Source organism: Varanus komodoensis, unplaced genomic scaffold (assembly GCF_004798865.1).
Source record: "Varanus komodoensis strain SLA01 unplaced genomic scaffold, ASM479886v1 scaffold7_3, whole genome shotgun sequence".
NCBI classification, from domain to species: Eukaryota; Metazoa; Chordata; class Lepidosauria; order Squamata; family Varanidae; genus Varanus; species Varanus komodoensis.
Window position 1 is genome coordinate 22,149,358 of NW_025336480.1, and position 26,003 is coordinate 22,175,360.

The following is a 26,003-nucleotide window of genomic DNA, read 5'->3' on the forward strand; positions in this document are numbered from 1 at the left end:
AATTTAATCTCTTTTCATAACTGGAACATGCATTTGTCCAGTCAGTGTGAGCGTAGGTGAAGTTACCCATTATTGCAACACTTTCAGAAAAAGATAACATGCTCCTAGGCCTGAATGAAGATTTTCAAGTCTGCTGGAAAATTTTTGCCTTCTTTGACATACATACTGACACACACCTGGCCTGTCCCAAAATGTTTCCCAGTGCCCAGCCGATCTGACCAACACTTCCTCCTTTCACCACCACCTCATCCACATAATGAGACTCTTCAACTTTCACTTTCAAGGAAAGCCTCCATCATGGACCCAGTTTTCAACCTTCTATCTATCAATCCAAATGTGGCCTCCAGGTCCTCATGACTACATTTTCCCCTATCACTGGTACCAACTTGGAGCACAGTCACTAATTCCACCTCAGCCCTACCTGCAAAGCTGCCTGGGTGGCACATGAGATCTGCCACCTTTTCATCATGCAATCCACACATGCAGCACAAACCCCATTGTTTATGTTTCTAACAAGTGGACTTCCTAGTACCTCAAGTCCCCCACCCCCTAGAGGCACATCCTCTGCATGGGAGGATATTTGCTGATCTTCTGAGGAATGGGTCCTTGCTAATGAATCATTTCCCTCTTCCTCAGAAGGACACCTCCTCTCCTACATGCTTCATTCCCAGGAATGCTAGTTAGTCCCTTCGGAGCTCATTGGCCAACCTTTCTACCTCTATTAGCTTCTCCACTTGTTTCCTGACAGCCAGGACTCCATTACACTGAGTACCATCCCCATAACTTCTGTCCAGCTGGCAGATCGTGGTCTCAAGCAAATCGCTCTCTGGTGAGCACCCCACAAACAATGGGAGCACTCTTGAGGAATTCAAGTTCAGAGCCTTTTAATTTTAATAGCTACCAACTAGGATAAATTAATTAATAACTACAAATTAATAACTAATACCTTTTAGTTGTTAATTTACATTGTGCAATTACCTACGTGGAGATAGAAAAACAGGGTTTTCTGCCCTTGCCTCTTCACTCTGTTGCTGAACTCGCATGGTTACTTAGCTCATTTGAGTGCAGACACACTGTCATTGGAACAGAGACATTTCATCATTTGGGCTCCTCACACTGGATGGCCAGTTCCTTCTCAAGCTCATACTCAGAAACAGGCATGAGACAGGCTGAGCCTCACGGTGGAGCTTGGGGAACCTGCATGGCTTTTATCCTCAGTGATTCTTCCATCCCTAGAGACCACCAAATCACTGAAACAAAGCTTTTGTCCAGGTAGAGTCAATGGTGCCATAGCTGCTTAAGCTGCTAGAAAATGCTCTGGACACCAGAAGCTCTAATAGCAAAGAAGGATTACTGTGCACTGCCAGAGTAAAAGGCAGATCCTTCCTTTAGGAAGAGTGCAATTCCAATCATGGCCAAGCCATGAACAGTAGTCTAGAGCAAATCAAGACTGAAGAAGAGTCCAAATGAAAGGGCAACCCAGAAAGCAGCACCAGGGAACAAGCAAGGTGTCCAGTTCACTCAGGATCACAGGGCAAAGCAGCAGGCTGGACCAGACAGCAAGCCAGGACTCAGAATGGATGAGCAAGACCAGAAACACACCAGCACGTATGCAGACCATGTAACTCAAACACACAGCCTTGATTTTTATATTTTAAGTATTTCTGTACTGCCTTGGCATTTCAGGCATATTCAGGCAGTGTGCAAAATTAAACCCATAAAATAAAATAGTCTCTATAACTAAAACATATTCAAACATAAAACATCAGAAAACAAAGGATGCCGAAGATCAAAGTGACAGGCATTACAAATCATCAAAAGCCAGGTCAAAGAAGTTCCAGTGAGATCCTCTGCCCAGAAGGATCCTCTGGCCAGCCTGGAAAGGTTTCTCCTGTGAAGTTGCAGTAGCATGGCTTGCTACTTGGGGCTGTGCTTGGCAGTGCCTGAAATCCCCTGCAGGACAGGTTAAATACAACTCACCCGAGCAGATGAACTACCCAGTAATAGTGCCATCATCTTCTGTGAACTGAGTTGCAGTTTATTTGCCCCCCTCTGGTCCATTACCACAGGCATGCATGCCTTTAGCACTTCTGCAGTCGCACCTGGGCTTGATTTAAAACCAAAACAAAAGCAAGCAAACACCCAGCTGAGTGTCTCCTGCATGCAGGTGACACACCCCAAGTCCAGAATTCTGATATGAGCAGCCTGATCCGCACCCTCTCCCAAATGTTGAGATAGTGTTCAGCATGAAAAAAGCATGACAGTGTGTAGGAAAATGTGTATCTGGGGATAACATACATTTAGTGATACGTATTTTGAGAAAAACAACCTGCATTTAAATATGAATATCCATGCAGTTTTTTAATGTGCCTCAGTGGGAAAATGGAATGGATGAGACTTATGAATGAAGACATGGGAAACTAATATGGACTGACGAGAGGTTGATCAGGCCATTCCTAGTGGCAGCTCACATTTTCTTCTTTTCTCTCTCATTCAGTTATTTGTCCTCTCTAGAACCTGATTTCAGCTTGCTGACTGTACCCTTGTTAGGGCCCGCTTCTTTGGCGGTTTTTCTATTCCACAAAATTCTCTCTGGTATGGGCCTCATTCCCATAATTCTGCCATTTACAGGACCTGCCTTGCCTGGTACCAGTGACTTCCTCTCAACCTTCATTTCATACCTTAGCTCCTGCCTCGTCCTCCTCTCTGTTGATACCCCATTTTGCTCTTTAGTGATTTCAGCATTCATAATGACAGTCCCCATGTCCCAGCTGCCAGCCGCCCTGTGTCTCCCCGCTCACACCTCTGCTGTTGATCTCCAAATCTGGGCATTGCCTTTGCCAAGGATTGCCCTGACTCTGACCCTCTTCTGTGGGCTCCCTTCTATCTGATCACCACATGCTCTCCTTGCACACTCTTCATGGTCCCCCTCTCGCTGTCCTTCCATGATTGCAATCCTCAGATCCAGTGGTTTTCTCCAAAGCCCTACCACCTTCTGTGGCTTCCACCATTCCTTAGACTCTGGAGTCTCATACTGTGAGCTGTCTTGTCTGGTTTGGTTTGGTTTGGTTTGGCCACTGTTTCAATGAACTATCTCCCAAACCTATCTATGTCTCTCTCCACTTGACATCTCTGTTCATGTTCATATATAGGTGCTGGATCTCTTTGAGGAGGAAAATAGCTGATTTGTCCCCCATATGTTCTCCTCCTCCTTATCTGCTATGCAGAGCTGTTGCAACTCCATACTGTTCCAGCTCTAGAAATCCCCAGTTCCTCCTCTTGATCCTCTGTATGTCTTTTCTTACTCTCTTCACAATATGAAAATAAAACTGATGTCTCTTGCTCCACTTCCACCCCGGTCCACATCTTCCAGTTCTTCCAGCAATATAATGCAGTTATCTGTGCCCTCTCAATCTCAGCCCTTCGCAAATTCTTTTCAGACACTTTCCCTCCTCACCATCTTTTTAACAACCCACCTCTCTTCTCTAGTTCATTCCCTTCTGTGCACAAACACATCCATGTTTCCATTTTTTTTTAAAGAACCATTGGGATATCCTCAATATAAATGTTTCCAACAGGGCAAGTTCTTTCTCTGCTTTATTCCTCTTTATTGGGATCCCTCTGGTCTCTGTTCTTGACCCTCCACTATTCTCTTTCTTAACCCCGGATGTTATTCTCCCATAACTAATCTGTAATGCATAGGCCTTACAAACCCTTCCTTCACCCTCCCCAACTTGTTCAGGCACACTCAGACATACAGACTACTCCTTTTCTAGGCCTAACTTCCTCATTCATTCATTCATTCATTGCTTAATTCTAGGTTTTAACTGCCCAAACTGAATCTTCTAATGTACCTCCAGCTGCCCTCAGAACATCACAATCGAATTCCATTTCTGGTCAAGAAACCCAATCATGATGAAGCTATAAGCTCCAAAGCTTATCAAACGTCCTCCTCTTTCTCTCTATCTATTAGTTGGGGGGGGGGGGTCTATCTATGTGACATCTATTTTCCTCATGAGCTTATGTTTCCTGTAACCTAAAAATCTCCCATTTTGCCACATGCCCCTCTCAAACTCTGGTCCGTGCCCTTGCCTCCAGGAGGATGCAGTCCTCCTCCTCTGCGGTCTTCTGCCATTTCACCATAGTCTGCTTACATCTGTTCAAACTTCTGCTGCCAAAATACTTCATCCACTGCTCACCCCTTCTTAAATCCCTGTGCTGGCTTCCCACCTGCTCCTGGATCCTGCAGAAGACTCTCAACCTCCAGGCCTCTCCTTGTTTGTCCTCCAACACTTTGTCCTTATTTCCTGCCACCGTTCCCCCTCCATCTCCAGTACCCTCAGCCATCCGATGTTACCCCTCCTTCAGATGTCCTGTTTGCTGCCCCTCCTGCATGGAAATGCCTCCTGCAGCAACTCTTATTGCGCTAAAGTTTCTGGAACAGCCTCCTAGTCCTGCTTCCATGCTGCATCTAAGCCGAAATATTAAAGAGCACACATTTTACCTTTCCCTGTCATGTCAGGACATCCAGCAGAAAATGTTCTACTGGCACATGGCAGCACGCACATGAAGAACTGACCTATGTGAGCTGACACGGCCTAATTAGCTGTTGGGAGACATGTTATATGGCTGGAGAGCAGGATGGACCTCTCTGTGTGGCCCCATGACCTTCTCTGCACATTCCTCCACATCTGGAGGGATTCTGGTGAAGCCCCCTTTTGTTTAACTGAACCAATTCCATTTTCTTCTCCTGTTTGCCTTTGTCTCCCCCTCCTACCCTCTATTGCCTCCTGTGCTGACTTGCAGAAGGTAAGATCATTGCGGCAAGACTCTCCTCTCATTCATTATAATGTACACGGAAGCTGGTCTGTTAATAATACTCATGATGGGAGAGTTTTTAAGGGAAGGTTGAATAAAAATATTTGTTGGGACATTTGCTAGAATGAAAAAAGAAGAGGACAGAACCTTCAGATCAAGATGGCTATGGGGAAATTCACACACGTACATTCCTCACTTGATATGATTTTGAGATTAAGTGATACCTCGCACTTGCTGAAAATGACATTCCATTATCACCTTGCTTGATTCTAGAGTAATGTTTTTCTGTGAAGTCAGTTCACACAGTCAACTTGCAGCCTTCAAAGGTTCGATAATCAGCTGTAGAGAAATCAAATGATTTACATGCATGTGCGAACCAGCCCTTTTAATGAACACCACCCAGCCAAATTGAAACAGTTGCTTAGCAGCCCGATTGCAATCAAAGGAGTGTTGCAGTGCTTAACTGTGGATGGATCACGTCCATTGTATGCTTTTATCCTATGGTTTTCCAAGAAAGCTTCCCGTTTTCATTTCATTCTCAGCCAATTAATCCTGACGTTTTTAGAGGGCCCCTGACCCCTTTCACTTAATTGGTCTAATCTTTAGTTGCAATGAAACTAGAAGTCTCTGTTTATTAGGCTTCTGGAGAGTTAAAAGAATACCCTTTATATTATTCACTGGAATTGTTCCTTGGCTAAACCATTTTCCTGTCAGTATTTTTCATAGGCTCAGCAACATCTGCAGGATGTGAAAAGCAAAGAAACAAACCAGATGTTGCAGAAGGTAGCGACACTGAAAGGAACAGATTTTTTGTCCATCATCTGTCTTTATATGTTGGTTACTCCAACTGCCAAAAAAGAGGGGAAAGGGGGGAAAGGAGAAATAGAGAAAAGAGATGGCTAATCTAAACTCTCTCAAACAAGAGATTTATAATACTTTGTAAAAACTGACACATACTTTCATTAAAGCCAAATTTCCTATAGCAATTTAGGAGGTGGAAAATAGATTAAGGAAATGCGGATGTTTATCTCTGCCATCAGCATTTATTCATTTAGGTAATTATCACTTAATTAGGCTGTCAAAGGGCAGAAGAGAATTCGGCACTGATAAACCCAACACCAGGAAAGTTCACCACTTCTCGGTGGCACTGATTTCTGCCTCCTCCTCCTCGCGACCAAGGCTGCTTTCCCCGCCAAGCTTTTCCAAAGGACAATTTGATAGGAGTGCAGATCAAAAATTACGCAACTGGAATCCATCAGTCATAGTTCACACTCTAGCAAAAACTCAGCCTGGTACAACAGTGCCCCCAAAAGCAAGCAACCAGCAAACCTCTGCAGCGGAATACCATCCACCCAATCGCAACTGCTTTAAGTTCCAGGCTGCTTTTCATATGTGAAGTAGCTATTTTAAGAGCCACTTGCCAGATTAAAAGATGTATTACAGTCTGCTGAAGTGCCAGGGGGAGAGAAGTGGGAGGAAGAGCAGGGGGAGGGGGAGGGGAAAAAAGAGAAGAGCCTCAACTGGATGTCAAAAATTTTCCAGCGATTTTAGCTCATACTGAAGGAATTTCGCAGAGGGATCATAAAAACCACAAAAATAACCCCCTGGAGGATTCTGCCGAATTCTAAGGGAACGAAGTATAACTAGATTAATATATAAATCTTATTAACTCAAATGCGGCCAAATACAGTCATTTGTTATCAAAGGCTTTGAATCATATTACAAATTGCAACATTTGGGTCTTGTGGGCTTCCTGCCAAGTTGAAGGCCTAATTAAGGCGGCTGGAAAAGAATAGTGTTCTAATTAGTTTAATTACTGTATGATGAATTATCAAACTAATTCTTAAAAACAATGTGCAATTAGCCTTTTTGAGTTCATACCCCTTACTTTGTAAAGTAGGAAATGAAGCAAAGTGTCTTTGTTGTTAGGTGCAAAAGCTTGTGTTTTAAAACAGGGGTCTCAAACGCAACTGACCTGGGGGCCGCTGGAAGTAGAGGCTGGGTGAGGCTGGGCCGCATCAAGCGGTGGTGGTGGGCCGCTCATCCCGCAGCCGGCCCGGGTGCCGCCGGCGCTTTGAAGGCCGCAGGGCCCCTCTTCCATGCCCCGCCCGTCCCGGCAACAGGCCCGCGGGCCGCGAGTTTGAGACCCCTGTTTTAAAAGATCACTTTGGGGGAAAGAAACAAGGAGAGCAGACAGGCTGGGGATCAGAAGTGGCAGGCCATCCAAGGAATCCTCCCTTCAGCCACCGATACTTCCCTCATATCTTTCCATTGTTGGCTTGTGCACCCAGCCAAGATCATCATGCTGCCGAGCGAGCAAGCGAGCAAAAACGAATCTCAGCGTGTGTCTTCTGAGTATCATTCCATGATGGATCCTGCACAAAGGTCTCAGGTCTGCCCTCCTTCCCAGGGCATGTGATCTAACTGGCCCCAGGGCCCCTGGGGTGGGGGCCGCTGAAAGAACACCTTCAGATATGAGTGGGACATCCTGAAGGGAGGCGAGGTGGCTGCTGCCGCGTCTCCAAAAGCAGGCGACACCCGTTTTGCTCCCGCAGGTATTTGGGAATGGCCTGTGACTTTGAGCTGGATTAGTCTTCCTCTTTATACTTATGGTTAGTGATTTTAATATGGGTATCTATTCTGTTTTTCATATCTAATTGATTTAATTATGTTTTTAACTTTTCCATATTTTTGGCATTTTAAGTTGCCTTGAGTCCCAATCACTGGGAATAGGCAGCATATTATAATAATATGTAATAAATGTTTGTTTGTTTATTTATGTAGAGCTTTTTATAAACCATCCCTATACCAGCATCTTGGGATGGTTTACAACAAACAAGTAAAATAGAAATTAAAATACCACAGCATGCAGTATAAAACCAATTAAACATCAAAATAGCAGGAGAATAAATGTTTGTTTGTTTGTTTAGAGTGTTTGTATGCCGTCCCATTGCATAGCCTTGGGACGGCTTACATAAAATAAAATAAAACATAATACACATAAAATCCGGATCCACCCTGGCTGCAGATTAAAACCTATAAGCTGATATTAAAAGTTATTAAAATATGGTTGAAATAAAAAGGTCTTAGCCTGGTGCCGAAAAACAAATAACGATGGTGCCAGGCAGACCTCTCTGGGGATCGCATTCCATAGGCGGGGCGCCACCGCAGAGAAAGCCCTCCTTGTTTTCCATGTTTTCACCTGGCGCTGAAAAGAAAGAAGCGTTGGTACCAGGGTTAGACTATGCAATATGCTCCTCTTGGGGGAGCATATTGCATAATCAGGGCACCACCGTAGAGAAGGCCCTCCTCCAGGTAGTCACCCTCCTAATCTCCTTCAAGGAGGGCTCCTGGAGCAGGACCTCTGCCTCAGATCTCAAGGGGTGGGAGGGTGTATAGGGAAGGAGGTTTTCCTCCAGGTATCCTGGACCCAAGCCACTTAGGGCTTTATAGGTCATCACCAGCATCTTAAATTGGGCCCAGACTTCAATTGGCAGCCACTGTAAGCAGTAAAGGACCAGCATTATATGCGAATACCTGCCCATTTAAATGTTTTAATTTAAACATCAACAATATAACCACCCTTTAATTGAACTAATGTTTTGATGAAAATAATCTATGTGGAGCACAGATGGAAGTGCCACCAGAGACCAAACACTCCGCAGCGCTGGCCACTATGTGCTGTAGCATCTCTGCTGCCATGACCACAAGTAGGAAATTTGTGGCCCATCAGGAGTTTGGCCCACAACTGCCACCAGTCCTAGCCAGCATAGCCAGAGGGCAAGAGTGAGGGACACTGCACACCCGAGCATGTAGAACAGGGGTCTCAGGTTGGCCATCGAGATTGTTGGAGAGTTTGAAGGCAGAAGATGGGGACCAATCTGTCAAAGAAACAGCTCCAAATCAGACTGCAAGAGTGCCCAAGATAAACTGACTCTCTTAATTCTACCTCTCTGCCATCCCATGCTTATGCTGCAGGCTGTTTTTCACAGCCTATACTTTTTAGAATTCAGTGCAAATCTTGATTAATTAACTTATTAATGGAACTGCCCCAATTCAAATAGGATGTAAGCACACAAGGCAACAACGACAACACAATTGCGTTTATTATTGAACAGTTCTTTCAAGTGTTTGAAGTGCTTCACATGTATTATGTCAACAATAATCCTGTAAGGTAAGTCAATAATTTATTTTCCTCTGTAATGTAGAAGTAGGAACTGGGTGAGAGAGAATGTGTTGCTTAATGTAATCTAGGACATTCATGGCAGAGCAGAGATACCAACTCAGCCCAGTTTGGAGACAGGGTGGTCAGAGACATGGAGCAGGTATTCCTCTGAGACAACACACAGGAGGGTCCCTTCTAACTTAGGACAGTTTTAAAACATGCCATTAGAGTGTGGTTTCAGTGCTCAACATTCACAAGAGATCTTCATTAAAGCTCCACAAAGATGGCCTCTAGAAAGATGGCTTTCTTATTTGTGAGCCAAAAAATTGTGGGGTCTATTTCATCACATTTCACCAGGACAAGCAGAAATTTTCCAACAGTTTCTCACAGGTAGGATTTGCCATTGGCAGCACGACATCTTTCTTTCTCCCTGAGAGTTTTCAGGGCAAAAAGGGGCTGCTATAAGTGGCAACAGCAGGCCTGCTCTCATTTTGCATCCTCCAGAATGCAGGTATATGGAAGCCACAGTGTGATATTCAGGGAGCTTCCATTTTTCTGCCTTATGTGCAGGATGCTTTTGTCCTTGTGGACTCCTATGCTGGTGGGACTCCTCACCCATTGCAGCTTTTCCTTTGAGCTTTATGGGTGCTAGCATGGCGCTGAACACCATCCCCCCCAAATATGTTCAACTCCATGGACCCCATTGGATAGGTCCATTGGTGCCACCAGCCCCCCCCCCCCCCCCGACCTTATCTCAAATTGATTTGGGTGCTGTGTGTGATTTCTCTTTCAATTATGCATCTCTCCATTGCTCTGCAGCCTCCTGGGATGCTTGTGCCTCCTGATCAAGAACCGGCTCGTGGAAGGCATTAGCTCATGGCATCTTAGTCTTCCCGCATGATTCAGCCAAGGCGTCCGCAGCAGCGGGTAGATGATATCACCACTCCTCCGCCACCTCCTAAGTAAGATAAGCACAAGAACACCAAACCCAACCTGTGAGAATTTCTATAGTCATCCAAAAGCAGTTTCTTTTTGAATGAGTATAGCCCAGTAAAATGAGAGAAGCTTTGGGCCCAGCACAAATATTTATTGAAAGAATGCATCAGATATCTCAAATTACTGTGATCCCTGGAATTATAGCCTAATTATATCCTTGCAAACCTGAGCCTTTACTAAGCTTCCCAAATGCATGTATTGTTGTGGTCATAACTAGGCTGTGAAACGTGGCCATTGGACCTTTCCAAATGGCATAGCTCTTCAGAATTTCCCCCATAGCATGTGTCGTAAGAACAGCTGCCCACAGCATCCCCCTCCGATATACTAAAGCAGGATCATGTACTGCTGTGCTTAGGGATGGCAGAGAAATCCCGAATGCATTAAGATGAGTTTGGGTTTCCGTACGTCTGATCTGCAATCCAGGTCCACCATCTCTGAGCCAGGAAGTTTCCATGGATTTGTGGCTTTTTAAGAAAGGAAATCTGAAAGTTAAACAAAGGGTTGTGCCCTCACTTCCCACAGGTCCCTGAACCTAGTGGCTTCCCAACATCCTGCACAGCCTGTGAGCATCGGCAGAGGCAATCTTTGCCTCCCGGGCCTCACATCCTTCATTTCTCCTAGATGGGCCCTTTTGCCTGTCTAATGAAAATTAGAGGGGAAATTGGAGGGGAAGGGAACCTATCTCCTCCCCTCCCTGCCACAAAATGCCCCTTGTGTCCCTTTTTGGGGCTGGAGGCAGCTAGCACAGTTCTGTCTGTGCTGGCTGAGAAGGGCTGAGAGTTGGCGCTCCGATGCCAGAGCGTGGCCTGCAGCCTTGGAAATGGGGTTGATGGTCCTTCAGAGGCTTCCCAGGGGCCATAGAGCTGTTTCCTCCTTTGTTGAAAATGCAGCCCACGTGACACATAGCTCTCGACTGAGAAAACCTGCAGTAACACACTTGCCGCTTCCATATCACTTATACTTGAAAACTGCATAAACCGATCTGCCTTTTAAATGATGATTCTTCTTACTTTTCGAAAGAAATAAAAATAGAAATTCTGACTCCATCCACAAAGGAATGGTGGCACTGAAATTCCTTGCAATCAGTACGACTCACATAACAATACAGTTGCGCTCACGTTTATTTTCTGAGCAGCAGAGACAGGATCTGCAGAAGCAACGGGAGCAATGTTGAACATGGAGATATTTATTAAAATGAACTGAAGAAAGCTGTTTACTATAAAGGTGGGGAGGGGAATACTTCCTAGCAGTAAAAAGGTTAACCCAAAGCAGCAGGTACAAGGATAACTAGAGCCCATCATTAAAGAAATTCAGTTATTTTGTCAATTTTACTTATTTACAGGCCAGAAGATTAATGAGTTCTGAGACAACAGAGACAGTAATTAGGTTTCAAAAACAAGCCATAGCACAATCAATCATTGCTTGAGAGTGTAATGACATTAGGGCACAGCCCTGCCACTATTAGCGTGTGACTGGCAGAGACAGGGCTTGGGCGGAGAGCAGCCACTTGGGGAAGGCTCCACTCCGGAGCACTTGCACCCATTCCCCTTTGCCTGCCCCCGTGGCGTGCTTGGCCTTACGCTGTGGGGATGTAGGGAGCGGGCCATCTTAGGGGAATTTCCAGAGGGGCAGCTGGTTTGCTTGCTGCTGCAAAAATAACAAAGAGCCTTGTGGCTCTTTGAAGATGGACAGATTTATCCTGGCACTAGCTGACGCCAAGTGGTGCAGAATAATGGCACAGGTGATCCCCATTCAGGGAGCCGTATATATATTGGGGGTGAAGGAATTACTCTATTGCAGGTCAGTGTCGGTTTCACAAGGGTCCCCTCAGTCATCAGGCCCATTCCATCACTGCATCCGTCTGTGAAGCCTGGAGGCACTGAAGGCACACCCCCTCACATTGGTCCTGAACTTTACCTGCATTTTGACCTACCTACAAGGTGCACTTCAACATGCGTGCTTGTACTTGCTTGAGCCAAGAATCCTCACAGAGACTTCAGAGGCATATGAAAACTGAAAGATAACGATGTTCTTCTGATTCCCATACCAGCCAGGAAGCAAGAATCAGGTTGATTTGTTTTTAATTGTGGGCTAAATTAAGCCTTTGGACATCCATGTTATGTACGTGATATGCATGCACACACATCCCAAACTGTGGGGGTTGAACCAGCAGCAAATGGTGTGAGCCAGGGTGGTGTAGTGGTTAAGAACATGGGACTGGGACTCAGACGACCTGGGTTCTAGTCCCCACTCAGCCATGGAGCCAACTGGGTGACTTTGGGCCAGTCACAGACTCTCAGCCCAACCTACCTCACAGGGTTGTTGTTGTGGGGATAAGATGGAGGAGGAGGAGAATGATGTAAGCTGCCTTGAGCCCTTTGTAGGAAAAAGGCAGGATATAAATAGAAAAATAAATAAATAAATAAAATGGAATATGCTCCCCAGAGAGGTTCACCTGGCGTGAAGTTATATTCTTTTCAGCATCAGGCAAAGCCCTTTTAATTTTCCCACTATTTTAATGTTTAATTGATTTTAACTGGGGTTTTAGTATATTAATGTTTGGATGCTGAGGGGTTTGTTTTATTCTATTTATTTATGGTAAGCCGTCCTGAGATGTTCTGTAGGGGATGGGATAGAAAAGCTTTTAATTAATAAATAAATGAATAAATAAATATCAACCTCCCTGCTCTTTGCACTTTTTGCAAACAGTATCAATGTGATATAGAGTAATATATACATTCTGATGCTGTGCCCCATGGGGGAGAAGCCGCAACTGTCCAAAGATGACCCAGCGTGCTCAGTGGCCACACAGTGCTGGGTGTCTGTTGGGGTGGGGAGTGAAAACCAGGGTGGGTAGGTGGGTGGAATGGAGCGTCCTGGAAGGGAGCATGGCTGGCTGCTGGGACCCTGAGCAGGCTCTTCCCACAGTGCGACTTCTTTTGCAAGTCATTTAGGAGAAGAAATGTCAACGAGAAGAAGCAGTGCTAGCATCGGAGTTTTAAAAAGAATAAGCAGTTTGCTTCTGTTTTGCTAAGCAAAGCGGTCTTGAACAATGGGAGGGCCTTAGTTGCATGCCTGTGCTAAACCACTTTAGACCAAAACACATGGATTTTTTTTTCCTAACCTGATGACTACTAGTTTTGCTACTAGTCCATGTGTACAAGGCTCCACCTTGATCTGGCAAGCACCATCCCTTTTCCACTTCCTGGGGCCTCACAAATGGCTATGCGGGCTGAGAATCCCAGGAAGTGCAGTCCAACACCAGGTTGAGGCAGACTGATTTAGGGAACCGACAAGCCCATTTGATGCTTTGTAAGTGATGCATAAATTCTTCGCCAGGGTGCAAGACAGCACCAGCTTAGGGAAGTAAATTCTACGCTTTTTCTCAACTTCTAGTCTATCTATTTTCAAACGTTGGTGGGCAGAAAATCTGCACATGGACAGGCAATCAATGGAAGATGCTAAGATTGATGAAAACAAAGAACAGTGCCCTAGGAAGCATCACTGAGAGAAGAATGGGTAATCATGTAGGGATCTGGCTATTGTATGCAACACGGAGCACAGCCAACTATTCTAGGTCATAAGGAAGTCAAATGTGTCATGTGTGAGTTAATATCTGACAGAGAGTTAGTTAAAAAGTACTTCTATATAGAAGAGCAGGCCTGATCACAATGTATTTGAGTAAATCGATCTTCCCTGATAAGAAGCTGGAACACATTTTGCTGGCCAAACAACGCGTAACCTTGTAAAAGCTTTGTAGCTTCAGTGAACATTTGCAGAAGTGGATCCAAGGAATCCTAGCCATTTAGGCCTTAAATACAGAAGAGCAGCTGAATTCAAAACATGCGGTAATCCTTGGAAAAGAAAAAAGAAATTGCAAGCAAAGTACAGCAAAGTGAGAAAACAGACAGGCAAGCCAGTCAATATAATCAATTGTGCTAACAGCAATTGCCAATGCAATTACATTTTATATAATCAATGCATCCTTTTGCTAGGAAAGCTAGGGAAGGAAGGACAAGAGACAATTCCCCTCTCAGCATCAGACAGTTACAATTACACCTCCTCCAAATGCTGCTAAATGCTAAGTGGAGCAAGGGGAAAAGCACACCGATGGAATAAACAAACAAAAACATAAATGCGCTTGCAACATGTCAACACAAATGCCCAGAAGAGGAGGGACTTTTCAGTACTGCGGATACAGACAAGAGAAGTTTAAGCTCAGTCACCTCACAAAGGGACAGAAATCTTCCTGTTCTCCGGTAATGGTCAATCAATGCAAAATGAGGAGGAAACTCAGAATCGTTGTCTTCTCCAGGGCTTAGAACACGACAAACCCTTCTAGTGTAACCATTTGCATGTAACGCTGTGAAATGCAGTTCTGCATGAAATGTTCTGGCAATTCTTTCAGATGATTTATTAAAGAAGACAGAGAAAGAGCCTGAACAAATCCACTGAAAAATTAAATACCAAAATGAATATCCAGTTCATTGTTTACATATTCCTTCTCAAACACGGAGGCTTCGGCTCCTCCCTCACACCCCGACCACCTCCACTGGAGGAGGAAAGCCACAGAGGCCGTCTGCGTCGTTCACGTCTTCGAGAATGGATTATGCTCACAGTGCCTGCCCAGCAGCAAAGTTAAATTCTGATGTCAATATTTCCATTGCATTTCCGCTGCCATATCCCATCATGGCCCTTTTTATCACCAGCATTTGCATTTGTTCCTCGAGCCAAGCAATAATACGAGTGCACCATATGGGAATCCCTAATTTGATATCTGGCTACATTTCATGTAGCAGTTATACTCTGTTTCTAAAATAAGCTCTTAGCAGCAAAACATTTCTCGGAGCTGGAGTAGCTCTAGTAATGCTATCGGCCTGACTCTGCATGACTTCAAAGAAACACAACCAGAGCGTCTTGCAGAGCTGCACCCCACAAATCAGGGGATGTTAAAAAGATCACACAGTTCCTTAGAAAACAAACACAGTTGGGGGGAAAGCACGAGGATGGGAACAAAAGGGGCAGCACTGCTGTTCCTTCTAAATTGTGGCTTGTTTATCCTCCCAGTTTGGTTACCTTCGGTGCCAAGTACAGTGCAGTCCCACCATACCTGTGACTAATGCATTCTGCTCAGAATTTTGCCCTCCCTGAATAAAGCCAGCTTAAGTATTATCCAAAGGAAGTGAACTTCAGGGTTGCGGCCAAATCTGGCCCACTTGGGATCCCTGTCCGGCCTCATTAAGATGGTCATTCCCCTCCCCCTTACCCTGGTTCCACCCAAGCCATCAATAATTGGGACTTTCCTAACTTGGGTTCAGTTTCCCCCATTCTAAAGAGATGAAATGCCTCTCCTCAGGCTCAGTTCTTTGCAGGAAGAGTTTGAAGCTACAATATAATGGTATTCTGGTCTTGTCCCTTTCACCTTTAGCCCACCCACCACTGGGACGCAGTACCTGCAAGCTACTCTGAAATGGACTTCTGCTCTCAGACTGGAAGAGACTTCCTCTCTCGGCCAAACTGTGTGAAATGTGTCTTTGAGTTTCTTCCTCTGGCAAGATAGCCACCCTTGATCCCCAAGACTGGCTGCAGCACAGAACACAATAGCCACTGTCTCATCACCCCACAAGTATTACACTTTCACAACAAGAGCATGTCCTCAGGTGATGGAAGAATTACTCTATCAAGGACTTGCCCCATGGTCAAGTATTACATTTCTACTGGGCAGTACAGTGCAGGATAAACCAGGACAAGGGAGACTTTAGAAAAGATCCAGTGGTCTCTGTATACTAGCACTATTAACATTGCACCTGAAGCTTTGGCCACTGATCCAACATCATTTGGATTATGGGTATCTCATAATTCTCCCAGCCTAAGCAAACCTGTCCTGTGCCCTTTTTAAAAAATAGTTCTGCACCCTCTGACAATGATCAGGTTTCTTAACTGAGCTGTGTATCTTTTTCATAACAATTGTCCACAGAAATGTAGGGAGTTAAGCACGTTTCCTTAAAAAACCACGCCCAAAGTTACAAAACCCACTCTTGCACAAAACCTCATGCACCTATTTACTTGAAACTTGGCATGAGTGGTCACCTCAGAAGGAGAACTTATTCCTAAGTTTTACCAAGAAATAGACATGTTTTCAGGGGTTTGCTTTTTAAAGCTCTTAAGGAGAACACCTTTTGTGCCAATTTCATATTACTTGAAATATGAATTAATTTCATATTCAATGGTTCCATTCCCTTTTAAGGGGCTATTATGCCTGCAGATTCCATCCAAGTCTGACCTACAGAAAAGAAGTTACACTAATTTCTTGATTTCCACTGATAGTCAAGGAGAAGATTTCTAAATCAAGATATGGCTTTGGCCCTTGAGGTGAATTGGCCTCTTTTCTAAATTGCCAAGTTGGGGTCTGAACCAAATATTGTGGCTGGTGCACAGCTGCATAATAAACCCACAAAGATTACTCTGTTTATCCCTTTTTCCTTGGAATATTCAGCGTAACAAAATTAGAAAGCATTTGTAGGGCATTCCAGTGGAGCTGCCTCTCAGTGTTTTATGTTTTAATATTTTAAGCCAAGTTTATTATAACAAGTCGGTGACAGTGCTTTTAGTAGGTTAATAAATCATGGACCTATCATATCACCAGGTGACAGCTATGCGTAGCACAGGAGGAAATCTGATATTATTTCAGCAAAATGGCCTCTTGGTATTGGCTGCAAGTCCTAAATGTTGGGGGGCTTTTTCACTTAGCTAAGTGCAATGTTTCATTATAGCTCCTGTTTCACCCCCAGCGTACATGACGGGTCCAAGTGCTCTGTAAAGAGCAGTGAAGACCTTTGTCCAGGTCAGTCATCTGCATGTGGTACATGCTAACTTCTCTTCACTTGTGTCCCTTTTAGTTGCCTGATGTATAAAATACACTAAAGTAGACGTTGCAGCCAAGTCAAACGCTGCAAGAGCAGGAAGCATATGGAGTCCCGGACAAGGAAATACAAGCCCAGCAGTCCAGACGTGTTAACCATCTACGTTAAGTCCACCCACCAGTTCTATAGTGCCCTGATAGAATGGAGCCATGTTTTAGAAAGTGTGCTAAAGCATGGCTTTAGAAAGAACCCACAGATGAGCTGGACTACAATTCCCATCATCCTTAGTCAGCTTGGCTGATAGGTTAAAAAAAAAACAGACTGGAAGGAATGATGAGATGAGAAACAACTAGAAGAAGCAGGGGGTTATATATGGTCTGACTGTTCCCAAAGGAACACTTGTCAGAAATGAATATTTGTGTATTTAGTTATTTGTGTTTTATATATAGCTCCATATTCCAGTCTGGAGCTTCTGGAATGGCAAACAATAAAAGGCAAAACAAATAAAAGAGTCAAATGTATGGGAAAAGCATGACTGGTTTGTTCAGGAAGGCTTCCTGCAGTCAGAAAGTTTCTGGAACTGATGAAATGTTATTTGCCTGATCTCTGGAGGGAGAGAGTTACATGGCAATCAAGCTTCCCCATTGCAGACTCTTCTCAGGCTGGAAACTACATGGTCAGTGGGACCATGTAGTTCCATAGGGAACCACCAAGAATTTGTCACCTGATGGCCTCATTGATTAGGCAGGCTGATAAGGGAGAAAGCGCTTTCTCAAGCATCCCGGTCCCAGGATGCTTAGGGCTACATACACTAGCATAAGCCTAGCCTGGTAGTACGTATGCCACGTTCTTTCATTTATAATCTGCAAAAGAACAAAAATAAGGTAATCAAATAACTGAGAAACAGCAATGCCAAATGGCTGGCAAATCTCTAGAATTCTGCTCAAGAGACTCACAGTCTGATCTTTGACACATTCTGTTCTGATGTTAATAAATCCTTCTCAAAAATGATTTTTGATAGACATTATTTTAATGGAAACAAAGAGCCTCTCAAACATTGCCATCAAAAGTTTAAGGAATGCCTCTAGAGTTGGCCTCTGAGAATCTTTGCTATGTTGCCTTTGGGGGTATAGGGTTATTTCGCAACTCACCGTATGCTTAAAATAGAATGGAAGAATAGGAAATAGCAATATAGCTAATAAAAATCACTCAGCTGTAAGGAATTATAAGTTCAGTGGTCTGAACTGAGAGGTGTTTACATCCCAGTCCTACACAATCCAATGCAAAGATTTCATGTGAGGAGCAGAGCTTTTTTCTGCTTCTCTCCCATGCTGAAAGGAAATGTTCAATGTGGCAGGAAGGCAAATTGGAAACGAGACAGGAAAAAGACCTCCTTCTGCACTCATATGGAATCAAAGTCAGTCCTTCTGACTTGGAAGAGATTAACTTCTCCATGAGTGCATTAAGGACTGGAACCTCGGCTGGAGGATTCGCACAGGAATAGTTGGGCACAGGATCAGCCATGGATTATCCAAAGTAGTATGGAAAAGGGGCCTTCCGCAGGAAAAGCTTTTGGCTGTCTGGGAGGCATTTCAGGAAGATGCACCCACTGCAGCTACTGAGGTGCAAAACGTGGGTCACGACCCCAAAGAAATGGTACCAGATTTCACTTCTCTAAAAATAGAGAGTGCTTGGAATGGACTACTGTCTCACCACCAGGCACAGCAGCTGGAAGGAATCACTCTAGATTAGTTCATGCAAGTGCTTGGGAAGTGCAGATGTTGCCAGTTGTTTGCCCGCTTTGTCCTCTCACCATCAACCCTCGTGCCTTGGCAAAGCTGGCGAGGCTGAAAGGGCTGCATGACGTGGACAGGGAAGAGCTCAAGGGGAAGTAAGCGGAGACAAAAGCAAGCGCACGAGCCACTTCTCTTGAAAAATGTGCATAATTTATGTTCTTTCTGTGGCATGAGTTCAGTTGTGACCTCTCAGCTGGAAGCTGTCTTAGCCTGCTTCTCCCTTCCACCTGCCTAGTGAGAAAACATCCACCGTCTTGGTAAGCGCGGATAAATCTGTCATGCTGACTTACACAATGAATTCTCAGGAGGAAGAGTGAAGTAGCCCAGAGAATAAATCTAAGCCACAGAAACAGAAGCACGGTTGTCAGCGTTTACAACATCTCCCTTTAACCCCTTTGGTATGGGCCTTATTGGCTATAATTATCAGTGGCACAGCCTGACACCTGGAATGCTGCGCTCTTTTGCCACGCAACAGAAGCACGGAGAGCCCAGCACCCACCCCATGATCAGAAGGACAATTCCTATTATTCTCATCTCCTCGAGTGCCAATTTTTCTTTGATTTGGGTTTGGTTTGGTTTGGTTTGGTTTTGTTTCTGGAAGAAAGGCAGGGTACTAAATAAATAAGCATTTCTTCCTGGCAAAGAAGAAGGCTTCTCATTTCCAACAGAGTAGATCAAAAGGCAAATACTAATTTACTGTTAAGATAAATTAGACCCATGCAGGAATCTGAAGCTCCAAGCCAGCCCCAAATCATTGTTACTAGCCCCTGATTCTCCCCCATCTCCCTACAGAAGCCTCTCCGAAGCCAGGATCGTTCACCTTTCTTGTTCTTGATGGCCCCATGCTGGCTCTACAAGTTGAGTAGTCCAAGCCATCCTAGAGAGCAGTGCCACCAGTAGAGAAGCTGGAAGTCATTTCCCACTCTGCAGAGTGAAAAGGTGTGCTTGCGCATGCCCAGAACGCACGCCTCTTCCCCTCCTCTCCCTCCCGCTCACCTATGCACAGGCCCCGGCAGCTGCAGCTTGTCTTCATCTATTTAGCATTAAGGAGCAGGGTTTCCATGTCCAATGGCGTGATTCCCTGGCAGCCTGAACCTCTGAATTTCCTCCTCGAAAACTTAGGCATGGGCACTTTCCTGCTAGTCCCACCAAGCTCTGTGCTTAGCTCAGATTAAAAATAAGGATGGAAACCATCACCCAGATGGAGGAGCGGACGCCAGTGGCACATCCGTGTGGAATGCCAGCCTTGCACGTACAGCCTCACCAGCTCGTGCAGGGAGCTGGCTTGGCTGCTTCCTCCCTCATTAATTTGGAAAAAGCAAACAGGGCCTCTGGCCCCATTTTTCTTAGAACATCCCTCCAGTGATTAGGCGTTCATACCATTTGGGCACCACCCTTCCGATTCATATTCCAATTTGTTTGGCAGAAAGTCACCACGAGCAAGAGCAAGTTCGAGCAGCTTACCAGGCTTGCGGAGAAGATTTCTTCAGGAGCGCTTAAAAGCTGCTCCACAAGTTCTGCATCATGTTAAGTACTTTTCCATCAGTGGCACATTACCTTCAGCCTGCTGTCGGAGGCTGCTTCATGGCAGGCTCTGCCAGACTGGCCTCCAGTTACAGGACCCAGCCATCTCCTACGCAATGCCCTCCAGCCGCGGCAGAAGGGGCAACCGGGGAGGGAACGCCTTGCTTCCCGTTTAGCAGCATTGTCTATTTTTAAATGTTGGTACCTGCCTCGGAAGGTCTAATTGCTCACAAAACAAGTGATCCGAGCAGAGCGTAAGAAATGAAGAGCAGCAGGAGGTACAGAAACCAGAATCGGTATAAGAAGATATACCTGTTTATTTGTTTGTTCGTTTGTGCATCGATCATTCTTTCAGCTCCAAACTAGAAAGGAATGTGTAGCCGGAAGAGGGGTTTATTGTATTTTTGGTGTATTCTGTTGAAAATGGTTACAGTCTGATACCTTATAGAGCTTTCATAACTTAATTACATTACACTCAAAGTAGATTTAAATGTATATGTATAATTTACATATCCTGCCTGCTCAAACCAAGCACTGAGCATGGCTCATATGATAACGTCTCAGCCAAATAGAAGCATTGCTGCCAATAGTCTCTGTGCAGGCATCTTTCCCTACAAATATGTGGGCACAATCCTGATTTCCATCCCTCCACCACACTGAGGCAGGGCAGAAGTTGTCAAGCAGCAACAGCAGCCCCAGGTTTTTTCAGGATGCCTTCCCCGAGCCCCTTGTCTCCTCTCAAGGACACCCTCTCCCTGCCAGAGTCACCCCCTGGTGTGGCTCCTCATCCTCTTTCTCTGCATGGCCACCACCTGCCTCCTTGCCAGGCAGAAAGCTGGAGCAAGTGGGGAGCAACTGGGCAGGAGCCTCTCCTGCATCTTCTTCCTCCCACCACTGTCTGCACAAGAAAGAAAGGCGGGTGCACCGGCAGGTTGTGATGTGGAGGAGCTTGTCCAAGGGACTCTTGTCCATGGGCTCTTGCTGGGATGGAGACCCCCAGTGGGTGGCTTGAGAGTAACCCTGGCCTGGAGCTTGAGTGGAACAACCCTCCACCACCATGTCTCCTCCTTTCCTGGTGCATCACAACTAGGCCCAGCCTACACAGGAGCCTGTGAGAGTTGCAAGCTGATCAATGATGGAAGCTGCACTCAGCTTGCCAGGCAGGGGACCCCATGGTCAAGGGCGGCATCCCTTTTACGCAGGCCACCTTAACGATGGCTTTACAAGGGAGGCACCATTTGGCTAAGAGGGAAGATTGGAAGGACTTTTGGGGTTTATTTGGGAACAGTTTCCTAGCAAGCTTGCACCACGCGGTGTGCTCCAGCTTTGTGCTGCTGGATGAAGGGGCGGCATGGTATGAAGAGGCAGCATAGTGAATAACGCAGGTGCTTTGGGCGAATTTCTACCAGAGTCACCTTGACCACTGTGAAGCGAGAGGGAGTGTCTGCCATAGCAGAGCACGTGCTTGCCGTCATGATCCCTAGGCATCTCAACTTTAAAAGTTCAGTAGCAGAGAAAAGCTGCCAAGAAGCACAGGATTCTGGCCTACACTATTTTAATGGTTTAATTCTTCAGCTGTTCCACATTTGAAAATGCCAATTAAAATAAAATTCAAAATACAATATGGTGCTCATGCACTCTGACTCTTGAGGAGCAGAACACATGAATCCTGTCCTTAAAATACACAACTTAGCCACCAAATCTAGCCACTGTTCTGGCCCAAGATTCTGAGGTATGGTACAAGGGCAACACCATATAATGTGTTCTTTGTTACTCCAGAGCCGTTTTCCCCAAGCTGGTACCTTCCAGGTGCATTGGAATGCAACATAACTGGCTGGGGCATGCTGGGAGCTGTAGTCCCACACAATGCGATGGCATTTGGTTGGGGAAGGCTGTTTCTCCAGAAGGCAAGACCCAAATCCGGTGATGGAAACTACCAGAAAGAGGATCAAGGTTAGAGATTAGGAAGAATTCACTGAAGACACAGAATGTTTGACCATGGATTAGATATGCCTCCAAAGAGTCTGGACTATCCTTCATTACAGACTTTTCAGCAAACACCGTATGGCCATATTTATTTATTTACTTATTTTGTATGAAAGCAGCCTGTCAACTTAATTTGAGGAGGTGCTGTGGCTGTGGATTTCCTGAAATGCTAGAGAGGTTGTCCAGATCACCTTTGAGACCTCATCTGATTCTATGTCTCCAACCAATCATTGTGGCATTGGGCTATTTATTTATTTTATTTGTTTAAAACATTTCTATGCCGCCCCATCACAACAAAGCCTCGGGGCGGCTCACAACAAAAACAAAAACAAACAAAATCATACAAAAATGTATACACTAAAAGTATTAACAGTCTATAACAGTCATGGCAATGACAAGGACTGAAAAAGTTTCTGACATTCTCATTACACATCAATATTTTACATGGATGACACCCCCTCTAATTCTATAAGCATCTCCTTGCTAGCATTCAATGTTAATTTTCAGAATATTGTCCTGGTTATTGTTAGGAAGAGGTTAGGTGGCACAAATCAAGATTCTAAAAAATATCACAGAGTCACTTAAAGCTTAAGCTGGCTCACTCCTGTTGGCAGACCAAAGATCCCAAGGACTCAACAATATTATCTTTATTCTCAGTGATATTCTCTTCTTTCTTTGTGAAAGATGAATGCATCCCCACATTTATAATAAGGAACTTTCACTGGGTATCACAAAAACATTCTCTGTTGTCAGTATTCTTTTTCAGACCTTTTGAACTATTTATACAAGTATTCAGAAGCTTAAACAGAAATGAAAGAAATTCATTTCAGTTTATATCTAATAAGAGACTCTGGGACTCCATTACTTCTCTAACAGCAGTGAGGTTTTTCTTTTCTTGTGAGTCAACACAGCAAAATCTCAAAAGTGGCTTGTCCTTTCTACGTAAAAATGCTCTCTTTCAGCTAGGAAAATACATCTTCCAAGTATCCAAAGGTGTTCAGGATTTATTCAGCCTATTTGCTAAAGAATTTAGTTCAAACGCACCTGGAACATCTGTTGCATTTCAGCTTGGAAAGTACATAAATAACAGAAATACAGCAGCATCTGCAAGCTTGATGGGAAAAGGCCTGCATTTGGGGAAGGAAAAAAGAAAGGTAGCTGCATTTCTCATATCCAGAGCACTTGATCACCAGGAATCATGGTACTCAGGAAGCTTACTTGATTAATGGGCTCGCATGTTAAGCCATCTGCTCTTCGGTACCCAGCTTTGAATCCCAGGGCCCCTAGCTGGGTCAGCACTTTTCTGGTGCTGAGAAGTGACTTTCTAAACTTTTCCTTCTTTCATTTTTACTGCGCTGGTCTTTGATGATTGGGAAGAAGAAATGATGCATGAAGTTCCTTTTGTCTTGGAGGGAGGGGGAATCCCCCCCCCAGTCTTCAAGAATGTGCCCTGCTTTGGAGGAAAAAAAAATACTTGAGTAAAGAGGGACTTCTACCATTTGTCAGCTTTAACGGAACACAGCTCGGTCGCAACAGCTTACTGACAGGTATTATTACAGCCCCTCTCAGTGCCGATTGTGGAACGCCGGCCACTGCCCTGAAATGCATTTGTTAATCAAACAGACCCCAAGAGGCTCAGTCATGCTGCCAAACTGAAAAATGTGGTCCTAGGGCAGTGGTGTGGAACCTCAAGTCCATGGGCCAAAGCAAGCCTTCCTGGGACCCAAGACCAGTCCTTCAAAGTTCCTCAGATAGTCACACCTCGCACCCACTTTTCCTGACCACCAACCACTCGGTGGCTTTCCAGCTTTTGTACACACATACACACACACACACACATTCTAAAATGCTGAAGTGCCTCTATGCAGCAACCTAGTGACTAGTAGCAAAGCTGTAAGTTTGTGAGCCGCCCCGAGGCTTCGGCGAATGGGGCGGCATAGAAATTTTCTAAATAAATAAATCAGTTAAAATAGGCTAGGAATTTTGCTTTCAGGTTTGGGTTTGGGGTTGGGGTTGGGGTTGGGTTTGGGGTTGGGTTGGGTTGGCTGCATTCTGACCCAATCCCTCTTGCCTTTGGTCTGGCCTCAGTTTGTCTCCAGTGCTAGAATGCAGCCGTCCAGAGCTTTTCAAAAATTACATTTGGACTTCCAGAGACCTGCATCTGGCATGAGATCTGCCCCCCTGGCCTGGCACGCACAACCCTGCAGGCTGCATTCAAGGAGTTCACTTGCAGGCTTCAGGTTCTGGCTGTTCACATGCGAATCTGGAAGCAAGCCTTGTGCCATTACCCAACTTTTGCTGAAAGCACTGAATGTGAACAGGATTCCCTGCAATAAAAGTTGACCCATTGGTCAGCCCCGAACAGGATGTGGGCAGATCACAGGGGACACACTTGCACTGGCTGGCTCTTGGGGAGTAAGAAAGAGGCTTCTTGCCCCGATGATCCTGAGGTGCACACCTGGTAGCCACGTAGCTCCAAGATGTGTAAGGGTGTGTCAGAGCACAGTTCAGAAGGAAATGAATGAAGGGTGCATCCCTTTGCTCATCTGCCTCGGGCTGAGCCCCATGAAACCCAATGGTTCTTACTACTGAGTAGATCTACAGAGGATTCTGTTCAAGGAACGCCTGAGTAGATGAGTCAAACAAAGCCCCGGCCAGTAATGTGGTTATTATGAAGAAACTGGCAGTGGTAATGGAGGGGGGGCCCTTCCCCATTAGTCTCCTGTCTACAGGCCAAGGAAGAGATTAGGGACTGGTCTGAATTCCTAATGTAAAATGGAGGTTCTCAAAAGCAACTTCTGTTGGATGGAATAAGTCAGTTCTGCTTGCAGTCCTTGCTCGCTGCAGAAGGCAACCTTACAAGCCAACCCTGGAAAAAAAGATAAATGCAGTGATATTGTCCAAAGTTATCCAGAACTGTCTTGAGGACAGTTTAGATACTCAGCAAATCTCAGCGTGGAGGCACAAACGCAAATGCCTGCATCCAGCATGTCAGTTTGAGGGCATTATTCCTGGTTCATGCAAGACTTCTAGCAACTTTTTGTAGATGCTCATCTAAGCTGCTAATAATGAGTGGCGGGGGGTTTGTAGGGAAATGAAGATGCACTGGAAAATAATGCATGTCCTTTTAAACTCCACAACTTCTAATTGGAAATGTTCTGGGAAGTTGCCCTCCAGAGGCAGGTATGTCTGTTGGGGGCTACTGTATGCATTACACGTAATGGAATTAGAGGGCAAGCTCAGCTTTTAGACTAGACTAATACATTATTCGTTCAGGTAAATGAGACTAGGAAAGGCAGTGAAGGCCCAAACATTCAGGATAAACACTGTACAAATGCTTTCCCAGTTGTACTAGACAAAGTCCAAACTCATTTTGTGCAGTCAATGAAGCTGACCATACAAACAGCAGCACTCGTCAATGCTACCACTGTGGTATCACAAACACAGCAAAGCTTTAACTGAGCAAATACAGTAGCCCTGATTAAGTCATTCATGCAACATCCACGCAATCCATGTGATCGGGCGAAGATGGTGTGCAGACCTATTTCCTTACTCTTCCTTATTCTTTATTCAGGTAGATAGATAGCCGTGTGTTCTACTTTATAGAGGCCAGTTCTCCACATGAAGGGTTGTCAGAGGAGTGTCATCCTTTCTGATTCTTGTTTAAGGATGAAAAACAGTAAGAGGAAATAAGCAGGGGGCTGAACGTTGTCCTTCAGCAGTCAGCACTGGGGCGGTGGGATGAACAGGCACTGGTGAAAGGCACTCGAGAGATGTGCCAAAGAACAGAAATATTCTAGAGAACATTTGTTACTGGGTGAATAGAAACATGATAAATACATGCATTTCCATTTA